We start from the raw sequence: 10,068 nt of genomic DNA, 5'->3' as shown, positions 1-10,068 counted from the left end.
TGAATTTGAATACTGGCTCTAACCAGGGTGAGTCCAGCATCCACGGCTCCCTCAGTAGCGCCTGCCTCCGTGGGCTGCAGAAAGTCCCGAGAGCCCTGTACCCAACACACTGGACATCTGCATTCATCCGGAGGACATTGCTGTTATTTTCATTCTTTCCCACATAAGGGAGCATAGTCCTGAATGCAAAGGGGGCACTATAAGTGACCCTTAACACCAGCCATATGTTTTTATATCGCGAATGTGTAACTTTTAGAGAAAAGGACAGGACTGGGGAGACCGCTCAGTGGATGAGATTGCTTGCTCTGCAAGCCCGAGGACCTGAGCTTGAATCTCCACGTAAGCAGCTGGGCCCGACTGCATGTCCCTGTAATTTCAGCACGTCTGTCTGTCTGTCGCCTCCACCTCTGGCCACCCAGCCTTGGGAGCTTCCAAGTCGGTGAGAGATCTGTCTCCAGGAGATCATGTGGAGCGCACGCAACAGAGGAAGACACCAGTGACCTGCTTTGGCCACAGGTGTGCACCCACACACGTCTGTGTCCCTGTGCCCTCACATACATCTCCTCCACACAGAGGAAATAATCTACACTTGCTTCTGAATTCAATGGGTATTCTGTTTTGAGAATTCCTGCCCTAGTAATTTTCTTCTCTGTATTGATGCGCACAACTGATTCTAACAGGTAGCTAAATGCTATTTGAAAGTGTGATTCATCCATCCTGGCAAATCACATAAAGGAGTGATTCAGTTAATTTTGGGGGAAAAGCACTTGGCTTTTAAAGTGTTTGAACTATTCAAAACATTTTATTGAATCATGTACCTTTCACCAGAAATCACGATAAAAACAAAGCTAAGGCCATTTCTGCCGTGCTTAGGCTTTGTGATAATTCCTCCTATAAATGAGTCCTACTGAGTTTAATGCTTGTTAGATTAAAACAAAACATGTACTGTACTCCATGTAGTCTGGGGAGTTAAATTCAGACACGTTTGTGTATTTGAGTTATTTTAGGGCCAAACTCACTAGTGTATAGAAAAATGAAGACAGTTAAGGTAATTTATTATAAAAATGTGTAGCACATCTGTTATGAGACATTTAGATTCTTTTTTCCTCTCTGTCAGTTCTGAGAGGCTTTTCTTACCCAGCATGTACAGTGTCCCTGTAGAAGGATTGAGGAAGTGGTCAGAAGGTCTCTTCTGCTGTTTTGCCTGCTGCCTTTTTTTTTTTTTTTTTGAGACAGGGTTTCTCCATGTAGCCTTGGCTGTCCTGGACTTGCTGTGTAGACCAGGTTGGCCTCGAACTCAAAGCGATCCACTTGCCTCTGCCTCCCCTTACTGCCATTCTTACTCCCAGAAAAGTGTTCCTTCTCAGACTTATAGAGCAGAATAAAAAGCTAATAAAACAACAATCCATCGTTTAAAGCACATGTTACATAAAACACAACAGATTTTTAGAAATTATTAAAATTTCAAATGGTTTAAAAAAATTAGGGGTGTTTGCTTAGCACATCAAAGTTTTGGGTTCCTAGTACTAAAAAGGAAAAGAAATTTAAAATATTTTTAATCTCATATTTTTACTTCAGCGCGTTTGTCTCTGAATTGAAAAAAAAAAAAGAAAAAGAAAACAAACATAAGTTTTTAAAAAGCCTGTCACATTCCCTTGTACCTGTACTTTTAGCACTTGGGAGGCTGAGGCAGGAAGGTAGCTGAGCGTTTAAGGCCAGTCTGAACTACAGAGGGAGACCTTGTCTCACTAAAACAAAACAAGCAAGATTAAAGTTCCAACGCCAACAGAATATCCGCAAGCTCCGTACACTTGTAAATCGCTGCAGGAAATGCCAAACAGTTTATTTACAGAAGGCTCATGTACCTGCAGGCTTTCAAAGTCTGTGCGGGCTAAGCCCAGCAGGTTTCCAAAATGAGGACCCTCATTAATCAGTGATAGGGCTGCCAGCCGCCGCGGAGTGAAAGGGAAAGTTTCACCTAAGAAACACCTCAGCAGGGCCTCACTCTGGCTGAGGAAAGTTTATGCGCGAAAAGGGCGCCTTCTTATTTTATTTTTCCAAGTCAGCATGCCCGTCTAGACTTTGAGCTTTATTGCAAGCAAAGAGAAAATGGGGTTGGATGGCCTTAAAAAAAAAAAGTCTCGGCTAGCTCCACCGGAGGCTTGTCCTCTGCAAACATCTGGCTGCAGGCAAAGGCGGCGAGAGCTGGGTGGCGAGAGGAGGGCTCCGCCGCGACCCGGACAGTTTCCAATCCTGGTCAAGCGGTGGTGCTAGCTCTTTGCTGCAGGCTCTCCGCGTTTCCTAATTTCATGGTCACGGCAGCCTCGGAGCGGATCCTACCCAAACTGAAAACACAAGGCTCCACGCTCAGCAGCCCTGTGCCGCCAGGAGAGGCCAATGCCCCCTCCTGTGCCATGCTCTAGCGCAAGACGGCAGTCTTTGGGCGACATTCTTCTCAAGCAGGTACTTTGTTTCTTCTCCATTTCTTTACATCCCCCGCTACCCCCGCCCCCGGCTATAATGTGCTACTGTGTGCAATCAGCCTGGAGTCTCAGAGCTCACCTCTCCTCTGAGAATATGTCCATTTTCTCTCCTCTCATCGCTTCAGGGATATATATAATTTTTTTTTTCAACAAAGTTTCTGGCAAACGTTATCATGACGTTAGCATGTTAAACCTGACCTTGGTCCCGTGGAAATTCACTCTGGAGGCCACGTTCAGCTGAGTCAGAGGTCGACACAGTTATCTTTCCTCAGCACTGACAGGCTGCCTGCCTGCCCCCATCACGCGGTCTGTTTATTGGTCCCAGGTCTAACCGTGGGGATTCTGTGTGGCTGAAACGTGCGCGACTCTGCAAAGTTCCTGCTTGGACTTAACTTCCTACTTGCCTCAGCACGACCTCAGTTTCTTACTCTTCGGTGCCGTGGTCTCCGTGAGCCTGATCTAAGTGACTGCAATGAGCCACTTATATCTTCCCCGGAGGCAGATGGGTTTTCTGAAAAGCTGTTCAGTCTAGTAATGCATCTCGTTTTGAAGTTGCCCCTGGACTGTAGGCAAGTTCTGTGCCCTGTGGGTTTGGGTGACTGCTTTTTTTTTTTTTTTTTTTTTTTTGTCACACACAGTGTGCCCCTCGTTGGTGACGTGGTAGTTACAAAAGGCAGAAAAGGATACTTTCATTTTAGCCACAGGAAAGCCACCCGTTTCCTGTAGTGGAAAGTCTCCCGCTAGATCAAGAAATTGCCAGTGTTTGTTCTCTCTGACTCGCCCAGAAAATCCTAGATGGCTAAAATTCATTAAATTTTTTTTAACTTAATCTAAGGGTTGGCCTTAATGAAGATGATGATCGTGGCATGAAGTGCCGCTCACGGGTGCCAGATATTTTAAAATTAGCCTCTTGGGCCAAATCTAATAGATTTATGGGCACCTCCACCCACAAGGCTACTGGGAAACGTATTTGGTTTTGAATTTGAAACAATAATACGTGCAGGATGTGTGGACGTTGGAGAACCAATTAAAAGCATTTGAACTTACTTAAAAAAATCAGTAGGGAGGGAACCTCTGATCCTGGGTTCAGCACCTATTTTTATTCATTAAAATTCTTTCTTGTTTCTCAAAAAATAAAGAAAGAAAAAGGAGGCGAGTGTTTGCTCTTGTTTTGATAATATCCGGAGAAGGCCCACACTAGGCCTTGCACCGATGTAAGATTGTAGAGGTTGGGCCCACATCTACGCCCAATATTGGTGACTTTTTGTCACTGAAATTAGAAATAAAACTGACATAGTTGTGAGAGACAGGGCATACAGGAAACACTGCAAAATGTTGAATCTGAATCCCAGGGTTACATTAAGGGTGGCATGTGTTCTTTCGACACTTGGAGGTAGTCATTCAGTTTTGTTACTCATGACAGTAAAGGAAGAAAATAAAACACCAGACAAGTATGCTGCAATAAGTCAGGCAACTGCCTTTTCCTTCAGTGATTTCTGCCTGTCACTCAGTGCAGAACTCAGACCAGTCCACCTTCCTTCTTCCCCAAGCATGCACGCTCCTGAGCTGTGGAGACATTCCACCAGGTACCTGCTGAGCCTTCTTACATGGTACTCATCCAGATCTGCCGTGTCTGAGCGTGTCTCTGTAGTTTTGATCCAGTTGGTCAGAATGCCTGCTTGAGATGGGCCACAGCTGAGCTTTAGTTTGATCTGTACGTACAGGGAGGAGGCTGTAAAGGAAAAGGACAGGAGAGTGAATGGTCTGGAGAAGAAAACCATGCCTCTGCCAACAGGCATAGGCGGTGTGGTCTTGTCTGCCCACGTCTGCCTGGGCCGACGGGCGGTTGTTTACTGAGAAAGGGACAGCACCCATGAGACCCCTGCTAAGGGACTAACGAAGAATTTATCTATGTACTCACTAGTTATTTATTCTGTATGTGTGTGTGAGCATGTGTGTGTGTGAGCGTGTGTGGGTTCCATACTGAGAATGTGGAGGTCAGAGGACATTGTTGTGACTTCTCGCCCTCCATCTTTACACTGGTTCTGGGAATTGAACCCAGGTCTCCAGGCTTGCACAGCAAGTGCTTTACCAGTGAGCCGTCTCACTGGGCCCCCAAATGCTCTTCTTGAAGGTAAGAACTTTCCAAGTAGCTTTTGCTAAAGACGGTGACGATAATGGCGATTTTGCCTCTTAAGTGATGTCCTGGTAGTCCTTTTCTGGGTCATCCTGGAAAACGGCATGCACAGGTGAATTCTATGACTCTTTCTATATACACATATGCCTCTGAAAGCCTTTGACCTTTATAGATCCAAGGGGGTTGAGCTCATCCCTAGAAATAAAGCATATTCCCCTGCCCAGGCTTTCCACCTCAGCTAACTTTTTGGTGAGGGCTCAGAAATCCACAAAAAGTCATCAGTCCCATGCCTTAACTCCTACTGCTTTCTAGTTGTACCATTCAGGAAAAGTTTCTCACTTTTACCCTCTAATCTCTATCTGCAAAAAGAGAGTAGTAAGAGTTGCTACAAGCTATGACTCCATGGGCTAAAGGAACTTAAAGCACTCATTTAACTACTTGCAGCTGTCTAGGTTTAGGAACTCAGTATAATGCTTATAATCCCAGACAGGAAGGTTATGAGTTCAAGGTCAGCCTAGGCTACTTAATATTTTCCCATGACATTCAAGCACCCTCACCTGAAGAACAAAGAGAAAGAAACCCAAATGGAGAAGTCTTTTCATTCTAAGTCTGGTGCTCAATAAATGTCATTTGAAAAAATGTTTAGAACCTAAGGGCAGCATCCGAGGTAGAGGAAATTGATGTCCATCTAAGTGTATATCTGACTTTGTTCTGAAAACTTTAGGGAGTCATTCTTGCTTGCTGGGCATTACACCCACTGAAAACATTCCCACTCTGTGACCCATGTTGGAAGAGAAGGCTGGAGACCAGTAACGTCCACCTCTTCCTTTCACCATCACCCCTCTTCATTATATCTGAGCAGGGTCACACTTGTCTGTGATGGAAAGGTCTGGCTGAGACAAGCATTTTAAAGCCATGTAACAGGCAGATCTCTGTAAGTTCGAGGGCAACCTGGTCTACAAAGAGAGTTCCAGGACAGCCAGGGCTACACAGAGAAACCCTGTCTCAAAAACAAAACAAAACAAAAGCAAACAAACAAGCAAACAAAAATCATGTAACGAATGCTTTGTGTTTGTCTTCAAATCGGAAGATCATTCAAAGGACGGACAAGGGAGTGGCACAGTAGAGCATCAGTTAGCACGCGAGAGATCCTGGGCTACTCCCCGGCGTCAATCTCTTAGTCCACACACACTGCGTGTATGCTGGGTTTCAGACCAAAGGCCTAAGACAGGCTCTCCAGTACTGGTGCCTCCTTTGTTCAGTGTTCAGGAAGCTGTAATAGTAACAGGATTACATGAGTGCTTGATGTTCGGGGAGCTCTTGTTTTGCTTAACGTCTTTGACCCCTCGGTGCCCAGATGTGCAATACTTTTCAATTTTAGTGGATATTGGCACCTTTAACCTTCACACCATCCCAGCTCATTGGCAATAATACTGTTCCCATCAAATAAAGGAGGAAATGAAGGCTTTGCACAAGTAGATGGTATGTCCCACGTGGCTTTAAAGGTGACAGGAGAGTCGCAGGAGACAAAGTCCATCTCATTCCCGAGTCTATGGTATAGTCCTTATTTGGTAGAGGATGCTGGTTTCTGAAGCATTTTGCCTCTGTAAACCTTGTCCTGGAGAAGGAGTGTACCCTCCCCGAGCCCAGGATCTCTCTAGCTGCAAAATCTATGATGACATTTTACCCTCATGAGTGCAAACTGTTGTGGGACGTGCACAAACTACTTAGTTACATCGTGAAATCTTGCAAGTGAAGAGAGGGAGGTTGTGCGGTCCAGTGAGTGTGGTGCCAGAAAGTAGTGTGCAGAGTGGTTTGACCTGCACTTCTGAAGAGCTGTGTGTGTGTGTGTGTGTGTGTGTGTGTGTGTGTGTGCGTGTGCGCGCTCGTTTGTGTAGATGAAAGTGTGAATGGAGACAGTCTCTGGGCGTGTGATAAAGTTCAAATGTGAGAAGGAGGTGACAGGGAGATTTTGGAAGATGTCCGTCCCCTTCTCCCTGGGGAGCCAGTGTGACTTGGGAGATGTTCTCTGGGGTGAGATGACTGGAGGCTAGGCCAAGCCCCACCTTTTCTAGTGCGAAACCCAGAAGGTGTCTTGTCGGTTGTACAGCTGTCACTTTTTTCCTCAACTCCAGGCTTCAGCAGTATAACCCAGGTTTAGCCTCCTGCTTAAAGTTACCAACTCTCAATCTGAGGGGGCGGTTTCCCTGCGGAGGCTGGGGATGAATCAGGCCCAGGCTCCCTGCTCATCGCAAGGAGATGAGGTGGGAGGAAAGGACATGACAGTTCTGGGGACCTCAAGTTGGGCAAGGTTAGTCGGCTTGCTAAGTGGTTGGTGCCCTGACTGCTTCCTTCTCTAGAGCGGTGACAGTCCACTTTTTTTTTTTTTTTAAGATTGCCTATTTCTTGGTTCTGGGTGAACCATTTGCTTGTCAAGCGCTATCAGCTTGCGCTCTCTAGGTGGATCTCCTGCCTCGTTTGCTTCTGTAGAACCACCCTGGGGCTTCTGCACATGGGGACCTGCATGCTTCAGACCTTCTCTCCCTCTGCTGTGCAATGAAGCAGTCTTGCTGGGATATTTACTTTGAGAACTTTGGCAAAGACTCTTAGGTAATCCACAAGAAAAAAATTATTTCAAGATTGATTTATTTATTATGTATCGTGTTCTGTCTACATGTACACCTGCACACCAGCAGAGGGCACCAGATCTCACTATAGATGGTTGTGAGCCATGATATGGCTGCTGGGAATTGAACTCAAGACCTTTGGAAGAGCAGCCAGTGCTCTTAACCCCTGCGCCATCTCTCTAGCCCTCCACAAGAAATTTTAGGTCTCTCTGCAGAGATATTTGGCACCAAGTTTATTCAGAATAGAATGTAGTTCAATTTGACTTACTTATTAAATTCTTAATTTTGTTCAGGAATCAGCAATAATTGTAGAGCTCTACTGTGACTCATTAAATCCTGCTCCAAAGAGTCCACTATAGACCCTACTGGAAGGAACCCAGGTGCCAACAGCGGAGTTCTGCTCAGGGTTTTGCACCGTGGTACCCTGGGAGAAGCCTGCCATCCATCCTTGTTAGACATGCAGTTGCTATGTTTGACTGAACACAGTGCATTCTTTTTAATGAGGTCATTGTTTTTAATGAGGTATGGAAAGTTAGGCACACACTACGATGTATGATTGCCACAGCATAGCTCTGACATTACGGAATTAATTAATAGAGTAGAAAGTAACATGTGCTTTGGTAAGGTCAGACACCATCATGTGGAAGCACACAGAGAAGTCGCTTCCAATCCACATGGGGGCTTTTGGGACCAGAAGTGACACTTGGTCTTGACCCAGAAGGATGGGGAATGTTGCCTGGGAAGATGTTAGGGGGTGGAAGACTCTAACCCAAGATATGGGACAATCATCTTGGGGCACCAGGAGCTGGTCTGACAGGAAGATAAGTAAAAAGTATGCAGGTAAGTGTTAGCAGAGAATTTAGGGCTATGAAGTTAAATGCCATTTGAGGACCTTGACTTCATAGTGTAGGCATTGGCGATTTTTGTGTGAGGTTGGAATGAAATGAGGCCTTATCTCCAGAAATACTGCGTAGATTGAAGTTTTTAGTTGGAGACTGTGCACATCAATTTGGAGATGATTGGAATATCTCAAGAGAGGTGAACTGTTAATTTAAAGAGAACAACTTCAATTGGCCAATTTAACAAATCTTTTAAGGACTCACTTTTTGAATTATGATTATTTGTGGAGGCGAAAGGACTTTGTTTCAAAATGGCTAGTAGAGAAAGGAGTGGGATGGGTGTCAAAAGACATTACTATAATGAGCCCGATGGCTCAAGCCTTTAGTCCCAGCTCCTCAGGAGGCTGAGACAGGAGGCTGACTAGTGGAAGACACTGGGGATTTTGTTATCTTCATAATTTCAAGATGGGTCTGGCAACTAACTGCCAAAGAGCTGCTAGAAGGCTACATTCAGGGATCAGTAGGCACTAAACAGGACACATCATATGTGCAAAATGCTTTTTCCCTGGGATATTTTTATGACAAAAATAATTTTATTTGGATAAGATACAGCTTCACAGGAAAATGGCTCCTATTCGTAGGAGATGGAGATGGGTCCCTTTATTCTAGCTTATACATGCTTGTCAAACGTGTCCTGTACATTGGGCGCTTGCACATCTCTTTACTTGAGGCCTAATTCCCTACTCAATGGGTGAAGACGGCACAAGGAGTGTGATCCCAGTGCTGGTACCAAGTTATGCTTCTGGAGCCCCTGTCGTCAGCAACTTGCATTTGTACCTCTAACTCAGGACATTCGCATAAGCACAATGAAACCCACAGAGGCTGCCTGGGGGTAGAAGATGGCTGTGTCCTTGGAGCTCTCTTTGGGAAGGGAGCCTATCACACCTCTTGCCACTGCCAGAATGCTTCAGACCCTGGGGGTTTGGAGCTGAGTCCAGTGACTGAAGAGCCAAAGCGGAGCGGTGGAAAGAGATGGTGTTTTCTCCTTCCCTGTTGTCCTTTAAAGGAGTAGGGTGTTGTGAAAGGTCAGGGCGACAGTTATGGGAGAAAACGAGGCCAGTGTCTACTAGGGACAGGGACTGGGAGAAAACACTGCGCGTGTTGGGTGATCAGTTGCAGTGAGTCTCGAGGGCTGCTGAGACTTGTTGAGAGTGTCACATGGTAGCTGCTGCCTGGCTTTCCTGTGTTTCCCAAGCAGAGAAGCAGAGGTAGAGGGTGACGCCGTGGCCTTCCGCCAGGGGAAGCCGCTCACACTGCTTTGGTGTCTTTCCCTGGAGACCATGTGAACTTCATAAACCCAGCGAAGAGCTACTTCAGACCTCGTTTGCAACAATAACAAAAAGAAAGAAGAGAGAGAGATTCATAGAAAAATGTTTTCTAGGAAAGGAAAAACCCAGAAACCCAAAGTCGGCTTACTGTAGCACTCGTGTTGCATAAGCCGGACTCAAGTGTTGTGTATTAATCACTGAGGACAGTTCACAAATTATCTCTGCTCAGATGAGACAGGCCCTCAGCCTCCTTCGATCTCACCATCTGGACTCTGTCCATCTCACTCCTCCCTCAGAGCTCAGAGCAGAAGGGACTTTTAAACGTGCCAATTTTCTCTATGGGAAGGCTTGGTCATATGTTGAGCAAGGAGAGGGGTTCATGTTGCTACACAGAAGGCTGGGGGCTGTGCAAGGCCTTCCTTTGTTGGCGGGGCACCCTAGCATCCACTACCGTTTATATTTGAGACATGAGGATGCCAGGTGGGCTTGTCTGCTCATGAGTGTGGCTAAGAGGCTGCACTTGACTTCTCCAGCCAGTTCCTCAGTTCAAAATTTATTGCCAGTTTTTATTTTTTTATTTATCAAACCTGTTCTCAGAGGAGAGGTATTTTCTGTGGCCACAAGAAAACATCTGTGAGCTCAAACCTTAGAGGC

The 10,068-nt window shown here is 45.8% G+C and overlaps 1 protein-coding gene across 1 annotated transcript in view; it reads left to right on the top strand.

Moving 5' to 3' along the window:
• The first annotated feature begins 2,117 nt into the window (after positions 1-2,117).
• Positions 2,118-10,068, top strand: part of Esr1 (estrogen receptor 1) — a 370,708-nt gene continuing 362,757 nt past the window's right edge. Inside the window, exon 1 of the mRNA XM_060373532.1 lies at positions 2,118-2,463. The gene's annotated coding sequence lies outside the window, so the exon portion shown is untranslated. The remainder of the gene's footprint in view (positions 2,464-10,068) is intronic.

This window comes from Meriones unguiculatus, chromosome 20 (genome assembly GCF_030254825.1).
Source record: "Meriones unguiculatus strain TT.TT164.6M chromosome 20, Bangor_MerUng_6.1, whole genome shotgun sequence".
NCBI classification, from domain to species: Eukaryota; Metazoa; Chordata; class Mammalia; order Rodentia; family Muridae; genus Meriones; species Meriones unguiculatus.
This window is presented reverse-complemented; position numbering and strand designations above follow the sequence as displayed.